The 12,583-nt window shown below is 37.5% G+C and overlaps 2 pseudogenes; both read right to left on the bottom strand.

Annotated features, from left to right (window-relative positions):
* Nucleotides 1-1,592: 1,592 nt before the first annotated feature.
* LOC128571911 (eukaryotic initiation factor 4A-II-like) lies at nucleotides 1,593-2,518 on the bottom strand (annotated as a pseudogene).
* Nucleotides 2,519-3,964: 1,446 nt separating this feature from the next.
* Nucleotides 3,965-9,619, bottom strand: LOC128571696 (40S ribosomal protein SA-like; annotated as a pseudogene).
* Nucleotides 9,620-12,583: the final 2,964 nt, after the last annotated feature.

Below are 12,583 nucleotides of genomic sequence, written 5' to 3' on the forward strand. Positions count from 1 at the left end.
TTCTTCCCACCACCTCCATAAGTAAGCACAGAATAGATTCATCTATTACACTAAGCTGTGCATTCCCAGATATCATTTATGGAACTTCTGTAATTAACCTCCGAGTATTAGCTTGGAGTCAAATTCAGGTTGCTTCTGGTGTCAAAGCAATTTATTACACACTTAGTCACTGATTTACTAATCTAGATTACCTTACCTCTTGGTTTCTGTTAAATAGTCATTTCTGTAATAATCTAAGCCACTTCAGATTTTTCTTTCTTCAAGCCAAAAGCTTGAAAAACATATAAATTGTTTTTTTTATTTTCTTTTTCCTTCTCTCTCTCATTTTCTTAAGAACAAGATTTTGCCCAAATCTTTCTACCAAAAAGAAAAGCTTAAATGCAAAAGGCTGAACTTTAATCATTATGAGTGCTTCTGGGAAGTTTTATGCATGGTAAAATGTTTTAGTTGCCTAAAGATGTTTTTATTTCTTTTCCATTCCTGTATGGTAGTGCAACTGCCTATACAATTCAAGATTGGAAATGATTTTCTCTCAATTCCTGGAATATATTATTCTGCTCACTCCTTACATTTATTATTGCTGTTAAGAAAGTTTAATGTTAGTCCAATTTTTATTCCTGAGTAGACAATGTTTTTTTAATGAAATGTTTTTTGGTTACATTTCATATGTATTCACTTTGTCTTTGATGTTTTCTAATTTTACTATAATGTGTTTATTTGTGAATTTAACTTTAAGTACTTCTCAAGACAATAGGATTCTCTTTAAAGTTGAAGACCTGTGTGTGTTTTCCTTGAATTATAGAAAATTACCTTTCTTTTTAATCACTTCATTATTTCATTTTATTTTTATTTTTTAAAGTGACTATACAATTTATTTAACATTCACTTAATTAAGACATGCGCAGTATGGTAATTTTCCTGGGGCTTTAACCCTACTTAGGATACGATTGCTTGCTGGGGCTTAGCAAAAGGGTCCAGTTCACATTTAGCACTAATTAAATACTTTATTAAATAAATACAATACCAAACAAAATGCATTCAAATGCTTTCTAAAAAATCAATTTTAAAGGTCTTTCTATTTAGTTTAGAGTAAATACAAATGCAATAAAGGTAGATATGCTAGTTATACATAATTGGTTGATTTTATACAACACTTATAACTTTTAATTCACAAGTATATCATTAAATGATAGAGGACATATAATACAACCATTTCTATAGAGCTAGGAAATAAATTTCTCAGAAATAAAGATAATATGGGCGGCGCCTGTGGCTGAAAGGGGTAGAGCACCGGTCCCATATGCCGAAGGTGGCGGGTTCAAACCCAGCCCCGGCCAAAAAAAAAAAAAGAAATAAAGATAATACATACCCTACCTTTTATACCCACTCCAACAGTCTAAAGAGGATAAATAAAGCCAATGACTTTCCTCACAAGAGCTCCTGACTAATGTCCCTTTGCTACCAAAATGTGCATCTGATCTATTGTAAGTATTGAGACAAGATTCAAATATGCCCAAAGAAGCACAGTGCACACTGTGATTGACTATTCATCCACTGAGAGTCCTGCATTCAAAACTGTCTTATCTCAGAAATTAAATAATTTCAGCCACATTCATGGGCATTTCCTCCACTATAGTATTGTAGAAAGTCTCGATGTCACAAAGAATCCTCTTATCTCCTTTAGTAACAAACTTTATAGCCACTTTTCCTCTCACATTGACCCCCTCTGCCAATTCAACTTGCTCTTTAATCAAACAGTGTACTGTTTCAAGTATGATTCCATGTCCTAAATTATGTCATTGCCATTTCTGAGTGCATCTCGTCATCAACTGCTATTGATTCCTGTGAGTATAGTTTTCATGATTCATGAGTAGGTCTTAGATTATAATCAGATACTTCATATCAATCTCACAAGCCAACAAGTCAGTAGTGATCAGAACACGGCTTGACCGTGACTGGAATTTGCTCACAATAACATCTCTTTCATTCTGGTCCATGTCACTGTGCAGTGCAGATGCTGTGAAATCTCCATCATGCATTTTCTCAGTGAGTCTGTCCACCTTGTGTCTGTATTGAGAAAAATAGCAGCCTAAACTGGTCAGTGCCTCGTACAAGTCAGAAAGTGTGTCCAACTTCCATTCCTCTCTTTCAACATTAATATAAAACTGTTTGATTCTTTCAAAGGTCAGTTTTTTCTTTTTCACCAGAATCCGAATTGGATCTCTCATGAATTTTTTCATCACTTCTAACACATCAGTTGGCATTGTAGCAGAAAGGAACACAACCTGAATATTTGTATTTACTTTTTTGAAAATCTCATAGACTTGATCCTTAAACCCTCAGCTCAGCATTTCATGTGCTTCATCCAAAACAAACATTTTGATCCATTTTGGAGAGAAGTATCATCTGTTTAGCATATGAAACATTCTCTCTCGTGTACTGACTACAATATGTGCTCAGCCTGAAGTTTTTGCATTTCATTCGTTCCACCACTGCAAGCATGACAAATTGCTCCCATATAGTCTCCAAGTGCCAGAATTACCTTTTGGATCTTTAATACAAGGAATAATAGCTCTCTGCTGAATAGTGGAAGGCTTCTCAAAACCATTTGCATAGATGCTCAGAAGAAGAGACTCCTTTAAATTCATATCATCAGAGTTACCAACAATCTCATTCCAGTTGCTTTGAGACACCATCTGGGTCTATTCCCTCTGGGCCGACATGTTCTCTGCTGTTATAATCCCCAGAGCAATGAAATATGATCCAAAGAACCATTCAACATCCAACTGAAAAGCTACTTAACTTTGTTATTATCTTCTTTAGTACTCATTTAATTTAAGGGGGATTTTTTCAATTCTATTCACTGGTACCTTATGTATTCCTTCTTTAATTATTCTTTTCATATTTCATTGATGGATGCTGTATAATGTGCCAAATCTCTCTTCTAATGCAACATCTTCCTCATGTATGTGCAATCTACTTTATAACACAACTATACATATTAATTACTATTTCTCTAAATTTATATATATTAAAATTGCAGTTTTTCAAATACCACCTTTTTGTGATATATTCCTTTCACTTTGTGTATTTTATTCATGCTTTCACTTTTTGGAAAAAATTACATTTAAATGTTTTGTTAAAAAAGTCTGTGTTAAATTTTTATAGACTGTTCCATTTTATATTATTCTTTGAGAATTCATTTTGCTTTTTTAAAAAAAGTTATTTGCTGATGTCTTGTGACAGTTTGTAAATTCTTAAGGTCTGACATTTTCAAAAGGTATGGTATTATACTTATGAAGACTCATAAGCCCAACTGTGAGATGCATTTGAAGTTGCACATCTTTATTTAATCACAGCAACCTCAAACTCTTTTTTTTTTTTTTTTTGTAGAGACAGAGTCTCACTGTACCGCCCTCCGGTAGAGTGCCGTGGAGTCACATGGCTCACAGCAACCTCTAATTCTTGGGCTTACACGATTCTCTTGCCTCAGCCTCCCGAGCAGCTGGGACTACAGGTGTGCACCACAATGCCCGGCTATTTTTCTGTTGCAGTTTGGCCAGGGCTGGGTCCGAACCTGCAACCCTCGGCATATGGGGCCGGCGCCCTACTCACTGAGCCACAGGTGCCTCCCAAGCAACCTCAAACTCTTGGGCTCATGTGACCCTCTTGCCTCAGCCTCCCAAGTTAGCTGGGACTACAGACACCTGCCATAACTCTCAAGTAATTTTAGAAGTGAGTCTCACCCTTGCTCAGGCTGATCTCAAACTCCTGAGCTCAAGTGATCCACCTTCCATGGCTTCCCAGCGTGCTAGGATCACAGGTGTGAGGCACTGCACCTAACCCTTTATTTGCTTTTCCAAGGATTTACGGGTGACAGTAAACCTAAGCCAGATTTCTTAATTTCTCAACTTGAGGAATTTTTTTTTTAAACTGATGTTTATTTCCTCCAATTTTATTTCCATCTTGTTTAAGAGCTTGTGGAAGAACAGCTTAAGACCACTCAGTGGTTGTTCCTACCCATTCAGTGGCCCGAGCAGTGGGAGCTGCAGACCAGTCTTCAGTGGTGAGCTGGGCACTCCAGTCTTCAGTGGGAAACTGCTGAATAGGCACATAGGGCACCTGCACGCCTTCTAACCAGTCTGCAACCTCCCGTTGTATAGCAGTAAACTCAGGAGCTGGAGCAGTCCATTCACCCTGAAATTCCTCACTGGTCACAGCTTTCTCAGCAGCAGCCTGCTCTTTCTTTTCAATATCTTCAGGATCTCTGTGGAAATAGAGATCTGGCATGACCTCCCACGGATGTTCATGGGAGATGGTGCCACACATGCAGAGAACTTCCCGGGCCAGCATCCACTACATCAAACCTACTGAGTGAGCTCCCTTGTTGTTGCATGGAATGGTAATGTCCACATAATGCAGAGGAGAATCTGTGTTACACAGAGCGATGATAGGCAGGTTAACATAAATGCCTCTGTGAGAGGTTGGTGGTCAGCCCTGGGATCAGTAACCACTAGAAGATGAGGCTCCTGGAAGGCTGCCTGGATCTTGTTAGTGAAGGTTCTGGGCATTAAGCAGCCAGCAATAGGAGTGGCTCCAGTGGCAGCAGCAAAATTCAGCACAGCTTGCTGGCCAGTATTCCTGGAGGATATGACATGAACATTAGCAGGGTTTTTAATGGTTACAATGGCCTGAGATGCCAACAGAAAGTTTTTCCTAGGTCCTCTTCAGATTTAGAATGTAGACAACATCACTTTTCCTTTTGGAGATGTACTGTTCCATTTGGAAGTCAAGGCTGGTGCCACCTAAGTTGCTTCCTGCTACAAGGAATTTGAGGACATCCTCCTCCTTCATTTGCAGAACATCAAGGCTCTGGACATTGTGAAAATTTCCTATTAAGTTATGGTGGGAATCCAGAACAATGCTGTACGGGCCCTGCCCGTGGCACAGTCTTTCAAGAACGTGATTTAATAACAATTAATCTATCTACACTTTTTCCTTAGTCATCTATATCCTTTCCCATTCTGAAGGTTGTCTTTTGGCTTTACTTATTGTGTCCTTAGCTGTCCAAAAGCTTTTCAGTTTAATTAAATCCCATTTGTTAATTTTTGATGTTATTGCAATGGCCAGTGAAGTCTTTGTCATAATCTTTTTCCAGTCCAACATCATCAAGTGTTTTCCTCACACTTTCTTCTAAGATTTTTGTTTTGTGTTTCAGATTGAAGTCTCTTATTCATCTAGAGTCAATTTTTCTAAGGGGTGAAAAGTATGGGTCAAGTTTCAGTCTTTTACATGTGATTATCCAGTTATCTCAGCACCATTTGTTGAATAGGGTTACTTTCAGGGTATTAATCTGACAAAGGGTTGATAGCTAAAATGTACAGAGACCTCAAGTTAATCAACGAAAAAGAGTAAACAATCCCATCTACCTCTGGGCCAGAGATATGAATAGAACCTTCTCTGACGAAGACAGATGGCTAACAAACATCTGAAAAATGCTCATTGTTTCTGATCATCAGAGAAATGCAAATCAAAACCACCCTGAGATATCACCTAACCCCAGTGAAAATGGCTCACATCACCAAGTCTAAAAGCTGTGGATGTGGACAGAAGGGAACACTTTTACGCTGTTGGTGGGACTGTGAACTAATACAACCTTTTTGGAAGGAAGTATGGAGAATCCTCAAAGAACTCAAATTAGACATCTCATTTGATCCTGCAATCCCATTACTAGGCATCTACCCAAAAGAAAAAAATCAATTTATGTTAAGAACATTTTCACTAGACTATTTTGCACAGCTTAATTTATAATCGCCAAATTGTGGAAACACCTAAATGTCCACCAACACAGGAATGGATTAAAAGCTGTGATATATGTATACCATGGAATACTACTGAGCCATGAAAAAGATGGAGATTTTACATCTTTTGTATTAAGCTGGATGGAGGTGAAATACATTTTTTCTTATTAAAGCATCACAAGAATGGAGAAGCAAGAATCCAATGTGCTCAATTCTAATGTGAAGGCAGTAGGTGATCTAATACAAGGTTGGAGGTAGGGGAACAAGGAATGAGGGAGAGGGGAGAAGGGAGGAAGATGGGGAGTCACAGTGTATGGCACTCCTCTTGGGAGTGGGACACAGTTACAAGAGGGGGCTTTACCTAACAACCACAATCAGTGTAACCTAACTCTGTACCCTCAATCAATCCCAAACAATAACAAATAAAAATAAATAAATAAATACATATCATCTATATACTCATGATTTTCAAATTAGTATCTTCATTACAGACATTTTCCATCAATTCTGTAACAGCTACACTGAGTTTTCTAACAGGCATCTGAACCTGTGCCTAGTTTATGACAGCATTCAAACCTTTTGGACAAAAATTGCATTCCACTAGCCTTCCTCATCTCAGTTAATGACCCCCTGCCTCTATTTCTCAAACCAATATTTGGGGATCATCTTTGACTTTCTTTAACTTTCACATGTGTAGACAATCTGTTGGCAAATCCTAGGGATTCTGTTTTCAGAATATTACCCAGAACCTGACCATTCTGATCACTTTCACTGTTAACTTAGCTGGTCTAACCCACCATCATCTCCAACCCAGATTATTGCCACAGCCATGTAATTACACTTCACATTTTCACCCTGTCTACATTGAAAGTATCTATATGATTTGGCAGTACACTAACAGTCTGACCTAATTTCCTTCTATTTTCTCACTCTGTTCCAATCATAATGGTCACCTTACTCTTCCCTCTGACTGAGGCTTTTGTATTTGTGGTTTCCTCTAGCTGAATTATTTTTTCCTGGGAATGCATGTTGAAATTCCCTTTTGAGTCTTGATCTACCTTTGATTGATACTACTTTGTAATAAGCACTTCTGATATGACTCCACTTGGACTCATAGGAATCTCCATATTCCTTATATCTCTTATCTTTTTATTTTTGTAAATGTTATCTATCAAAGTATGGTGTATACTCCTTTATCTCCATCTCTCCCCTTCTCCCCAGACCAGAATATAAGCTTCACAAGGGAATAATGTTTTGTTTTCTTTCTCCTTCTTTTCTTCCTTCCTCTCTTCCTTCCTCTCCTCCCCTCCCATCCCCTTTAATCACCTCCCCAGCTCTTTTTTGCTTCCTTCCTTCCTACCTCCTTCCCTCCCTTCCTTCCTCCCTTTATCTTCCTTTCTTCTATCTTTTTTTTTTTTTCATGCTGCCAGTGCTTACCACACAAGAGAGCCTTAACCATTCCTTACTGGATGGATACATTTAATAAAATAAGCAAAGCAAAACAGAGGCATACAGTCTTTTGTGGCTCCACCTATCTCAGGGGACCCAGTTTCTTTTTACTCCATGCATCAGACTAAAGAGTGTAAGACCTCACTTCCTAAGTATTTACTGGGATTAGTTTTCCCAATTCTTACCTTAACCAGGCCCCAATGCCCTTTGATATCTCTCTGTCATATTTTAGTCAAGAATTATTTCTATTTGGAGTGGAAGAAGAAAGGTTTCTTGTATGAACTCAGTCTGCTACATTGAAACTTATAGTGTCTTCCCTCTATACAAAACTATATTTAGAGATTGGAAACCACCTGGATATTGAGTATTACATAGACAATTACCTGAAAAACATCATCACAGAAAGGTTTTTATAATAAGCCAAAAACTAATCAAAAATGATTCCCTAAACAGTATATATCAACTTTCCTTAAATGAGTCAATCATTCTGACACCTTTTGCCACTTTTCATTCTATTTACCATTCTCTGTTTCACTGAGGGGCTCTATTATTGACTTAATATTTTAGTCAATCAAAAGAAATAAGGAATGTATTAACTAACCAAATTTGCAAACTCAAAAACACTCTAAATCTAAAGGCTAAGTCAAGCATCACCACAGCATGAATTCTTTCAACTCACTGGTACAGTGAACACATTTTATACAAGAAAATACTGTTTATTCTGTTGAAGAATAAACTTATTGTAAAATTCAAGAATAAGTCAATTTGACTAGATTTTAATTAATTAGTTGGATATTACAGTCAATGGGAAAGTGTATAAATCCTGAAGTAACCAACCTTAATCTGTATTCTAGAGGTTCTCCAAAAGCCTAGAATTTTACCTGAAAATATAAACAAAAAAGTGAAATGAAGCATTTATTTTTTTCCTTAATTTACTGTGCAGGTGGACGCCATTGCTATCTCTTCTTTGGCCTCATCCACCAATAGCAAAGACTTCCCCCATGAGCACAGCTTAGTCTGACCAGAAAATCCTTTAATGGCCCTCACCATAAAATTAAGCCCATGGCACTTTTCTTCCTTATTTTTATTTATTATTTCATTTTATTTATTTTTGTTGAGACAGAGTCTCAAGCTATCACCCTGGGTAGAATGTCATGGCATCCTAGCTCTCAGCAACCTTCAACTGGGGCTCAAGTGATCCTCTTGCTTCAGTTTTTCTATTTTTAGTGAGACGAGGTCTCACTTTTTGCTCAGGCTGGTCTTGAACCCATGAGCTCAAGCTATCCACCTGCCTCGGCCTCCCAGCGTGTGAGGTTTATAGGCGTGAACCACCACACGCACCTGGCACTTTCCTTCTTTAAATTCCTATATCGATTTATTGTTATTAAATTTGGACACTTAACATATATTGACTTTATTCACTTATATAGTGATTATTTTTGGTTTTGTAGGTTTTTTCTTTTCTCTCTCTCTCTTTTTTTTTTTTTTTTTTTTGAGACAAAGTCTCACTCCATTGCCCTGGGTAGAGTACTGAAGAATGATCATAGTTCACAGCAACCTCTACTTCTTTGGCTTAGGCAATCCTCTTGCATCAGTCTCCTAAATAGATGGGACTATAGTCATGCACCACCTCATGCCCAGCTACTTTTTCAATTTTTTTTAAAGTACATATGGGGGTGGCGGGGTGTCTCATTCTTGTTCAGGCTAGTCTAGAATACCTGAGCTCAAGAAATTCATCCAACTTGACCTCCCAGAGTGCTAGGATTACACACATGAGCCACAGCACTCAGCCTGATTTTGTTGTTTAATTTAATGGTGTCAAACAGATATATTCTTTGTCATTTCCAATTGTGTCTTCAACTTCTTTAGGTTAGGGACAGAGATTTTTATTTTTTTAGGTAAACAAATATTTCTATATGCCTCCTATGTATAAGAAATATCTTTTTCTTTTTATTTTCTTTTTAAAATTAAAAAAAATTTAATTTCCACAGAGCATCAAGCCCAGAAAATACTCATTCAACCAGCTTGAAATCAATTACTCTAGCCTCTTGGTATTTGAACTAGTGCTAACTTAAAAAGCTGGGTTAAAATTTTGGAAGACTTAGGAGTGGGATTTCACAGAAGGAATGTTTGCATCATGTGTCTAACCAAAACAGATGATATGATCAGCAGGGGATAAATGAGATTCCCAAATCAGCAGATAACTTCATTTTAACATTCATTCTGTTTTTGCATTAGCAACATGAACAACATCCAATTTATTTTCTCAACATTGCACACAACAGCATTAAACACATATTCCAGCATCCACTGTGTTTGTATCTGTGTTCACATCTGAACCTGGAACTATTCCATACCTTATTGCGCATCTTCTCAATACATTCAGCTTGGGGATTTCATGGTGAGCAAAGAGCTCTCAGAACATAAGTTGCAATATGTTGCTTTTAGCAATTCAACATATTCATTCATTGGAAATTCCATCTTTTTGCATTTATTTTCCCACCAACATGTGCATATACATGAACACATTTGCATAAAGATTTCAAATAACAAACATGTAGGGATTCTTTTTCTTCCAAGAACTTTGTAAAGTTGCCAATAGGGCATCTTTGTTGGTCAAATTCCCTTTTTGGTGTTAATAATCACTTTAAAGTGTAAGATGTCTTAGAGCTTCAGTTCCCTGTTGGAAAAATGTCCTCTTTAGTCATGTTTCTACTGTCAGGCTGAGTAGCAAATCAAATTGACCTGTCAAAGAACAAGAACTCTTTGTGATTTAATTATTTCATTTCTAACTGAAGTGTTGTGATCTTTCTTTTTTTTTTTTTTACGAGTTACTAGGCACTCACTGCTGAATTTGTTTTGCATTGAAAACTTATCTTCCTTATCACATGACTGAAATGATGAAATAAAGACCCCTTAATGCCCAAAGTGTTCAAAAATTTTAACACCAAGCTATCTGTGGTTCAGTTCTCTCATGAATGTGAACAAAACCACTGTGAATTTAGCAAAGTGCTGGCACGAAACAAGAAGGTAATCATGTCTATTTTTTTGTCTCTTCAGCCCATAAGAGTACCTCATTCCCAGCTTTGCACTTTTTTATTTTAATTTCAGGTTAATATGAGGGTACACATGATTAGGTTACACAGTTTGCTTTCGTAGGGCTCTCTTTTCTACAAGCTTATCTAAGGAGCAAATTATTTTTCTTGCACTGTCTTTAATTCAGAACTCTGCCCTTTTATTTTCTTGGTTCAAGGCCAAAGATTCTTCCCTGCCCATTGTCAATTCTCACTTTAGTCTCACTGATTTTCAGGTTCTTATCTCTTATCTATGCCTCTTTTTCAAGGCCACTGACAGCTTTGCAGAATGGTTATAGATTTGTATTCACTCTCTGGTGATTTTCTTCCTGGCTAAAGTTGCTGGTGAAAGCAAAGAAAATTTCTCTTAAAATTTGAATGTCTGATTTCCCTGAAAATGCAGGAAATTTGACATCTCTTTCTTTCATCCATTCTGTCATTCATAAATCAGTACTGCAAAAAAAAAAAATCATTGCTGATTTTCATGTGGACTATACCGGGCATTAGGAATGTAAATTTTGAGCTATTGCAATACATTGAGCTCCATAGAGACAGCACTGGGACAAGTGAAAGTAGGATGGATACTGGCTGACTCTGTGCCTGGCTGAGGAAAAATAACCAAACATACGCAAAGGAGGAGAACCCAAGAGGCAGAATGTCATCATACGCCTTCTTTGTAAAAACTTGTCCAGAGGAGCAAAAGAACAAGCACCCAGATACTTCAGTCAACTTCTCAGAAGTGCTCAGAGAGGTGAAAGACCATGTCTGCTAAAGAGAAAGGAAAATCTGAAGATATGACAAAGGCAGACAAGGCCTGTTATGAAAGATAAATGAAACCTATATCCCTTGTAAAGGGGAAACAAAAAAGAATTTCAGGGATCCCAATGCACCCAAAAGGTCTCCTTGGGCATTTTCCAGAGGAGAACAACCCAGCCTATCCATTGGTGATGTTTCAAAGAAGCTTGGAGAGATGTGGAATAATAGGGCTGTCGGTGACAAGTAGCCTTACGAAAAGGCTGCAAAGTAGAGGGGAAAATACTAAAAGGATAGTGCTGCATACTGAGCTGAAGGAAAGCCTGATGCATCAAAGAAGGGAGTCCATGAGGCTGAAACAAACAAGAGAAAGAAGGAAGAGGAGGGAAATGAGGAAAATAAAGAGGATGAAGAGGAGGAGGAAGATGAAGAAGGTGATGATGAATAAGCTGGTTCTAATGCAGTGTGTTTCCTTGTCTACAAAGCATTTAATCCCCATGTACACAACTCACTCCTTTTAAAGGAAAACGAAAGAAAGAAAAGAAAGAAAGAAAAAAATGTAAGACTGTGTCAGATTTGTTTTAAACTGTACAGTGTCCTTTTTTTTTTTTTTTTTGCATAGCTAACACACTACCAAATGTGTCTTTAGATAGCCCTGTCCTGGTGGTTTTTCAATAGAAAACCAGACAAGGTACAGTATGGGGGTTGGTAATTGGCATGGGAATTTAAAACAGGTCCTTGTTGATGCACAGTAGTAATTAGTTACGTGTGGGGATGATAGTATTTTCATCTTCAGTTGTCTCTGATGCAACTCATAAAAAATAATTGTTGTAGCCGGGCATTGTGGTGGGCGCCTGTAGTCCCAGCTGCTTGGGAGGCTGAGTCAAGAGAATCGTGTAAGCCCAAGTGTTAGAGGTTGCTGTGAGCCGTGTGATGTCATGGCACTCTACCGAGGGCGGTACAGTGAGACTCTATCTCTACAAAAAAATAAATAAATAAATAATTGTTGTTCTGTTAACTGAATATCTGCAATTGCAAAAATGGTTGCTGCTGTTTTGTTGAGATTCTGAATGCTTCTAAGTAAATACAATTTTTTGATTACTTCTGTTGTCCTTTTCATAGGTCAAATTTTTCTTCTCGAAGGGAAGTGCCTCTTTAGCTTTTTGCCCATCATGGATCACATGTATTACTACATGGTTTGTCTTTTCACATAATTAACTGATAAAAAGCTTTCATCTACACACCCTGCACATCATGATGGAGGTAATAAAAATTAAATTGTGACAATTTTCATCTGTAACTGAAACTACACAGTTGATAACAAATTTTAAAAACTCATATTTACAAAGTGAAGAATAATCAATCTACTTACAGCATGGGATTTTTAGAATCTAACATTTTGAAAGTCTGTCCTTGAAGGACCAATAGAAAAGCATGTTCCAGGCTTGGCACCTGTAGCTCAGTGGCTAGGGCACCAGCCATATACACTGGAGAAGGTAAGTTAGA

The sequence above is a fragment of the Nycticebus coucang genome, chromosome 19, assembly GCF_027406575.1.
Source record: "Nycticebus coucang isolate mNycCou1 chromosome 19, mNycCou1.pri, whole genome shotgun sequence".
Classification (NCBI taxonomy): Eukaryota; Metazoa; Chordata; class Mammalia; order Primates; family Lorisidae; genus Nycticebus; species Nycticebus coucang.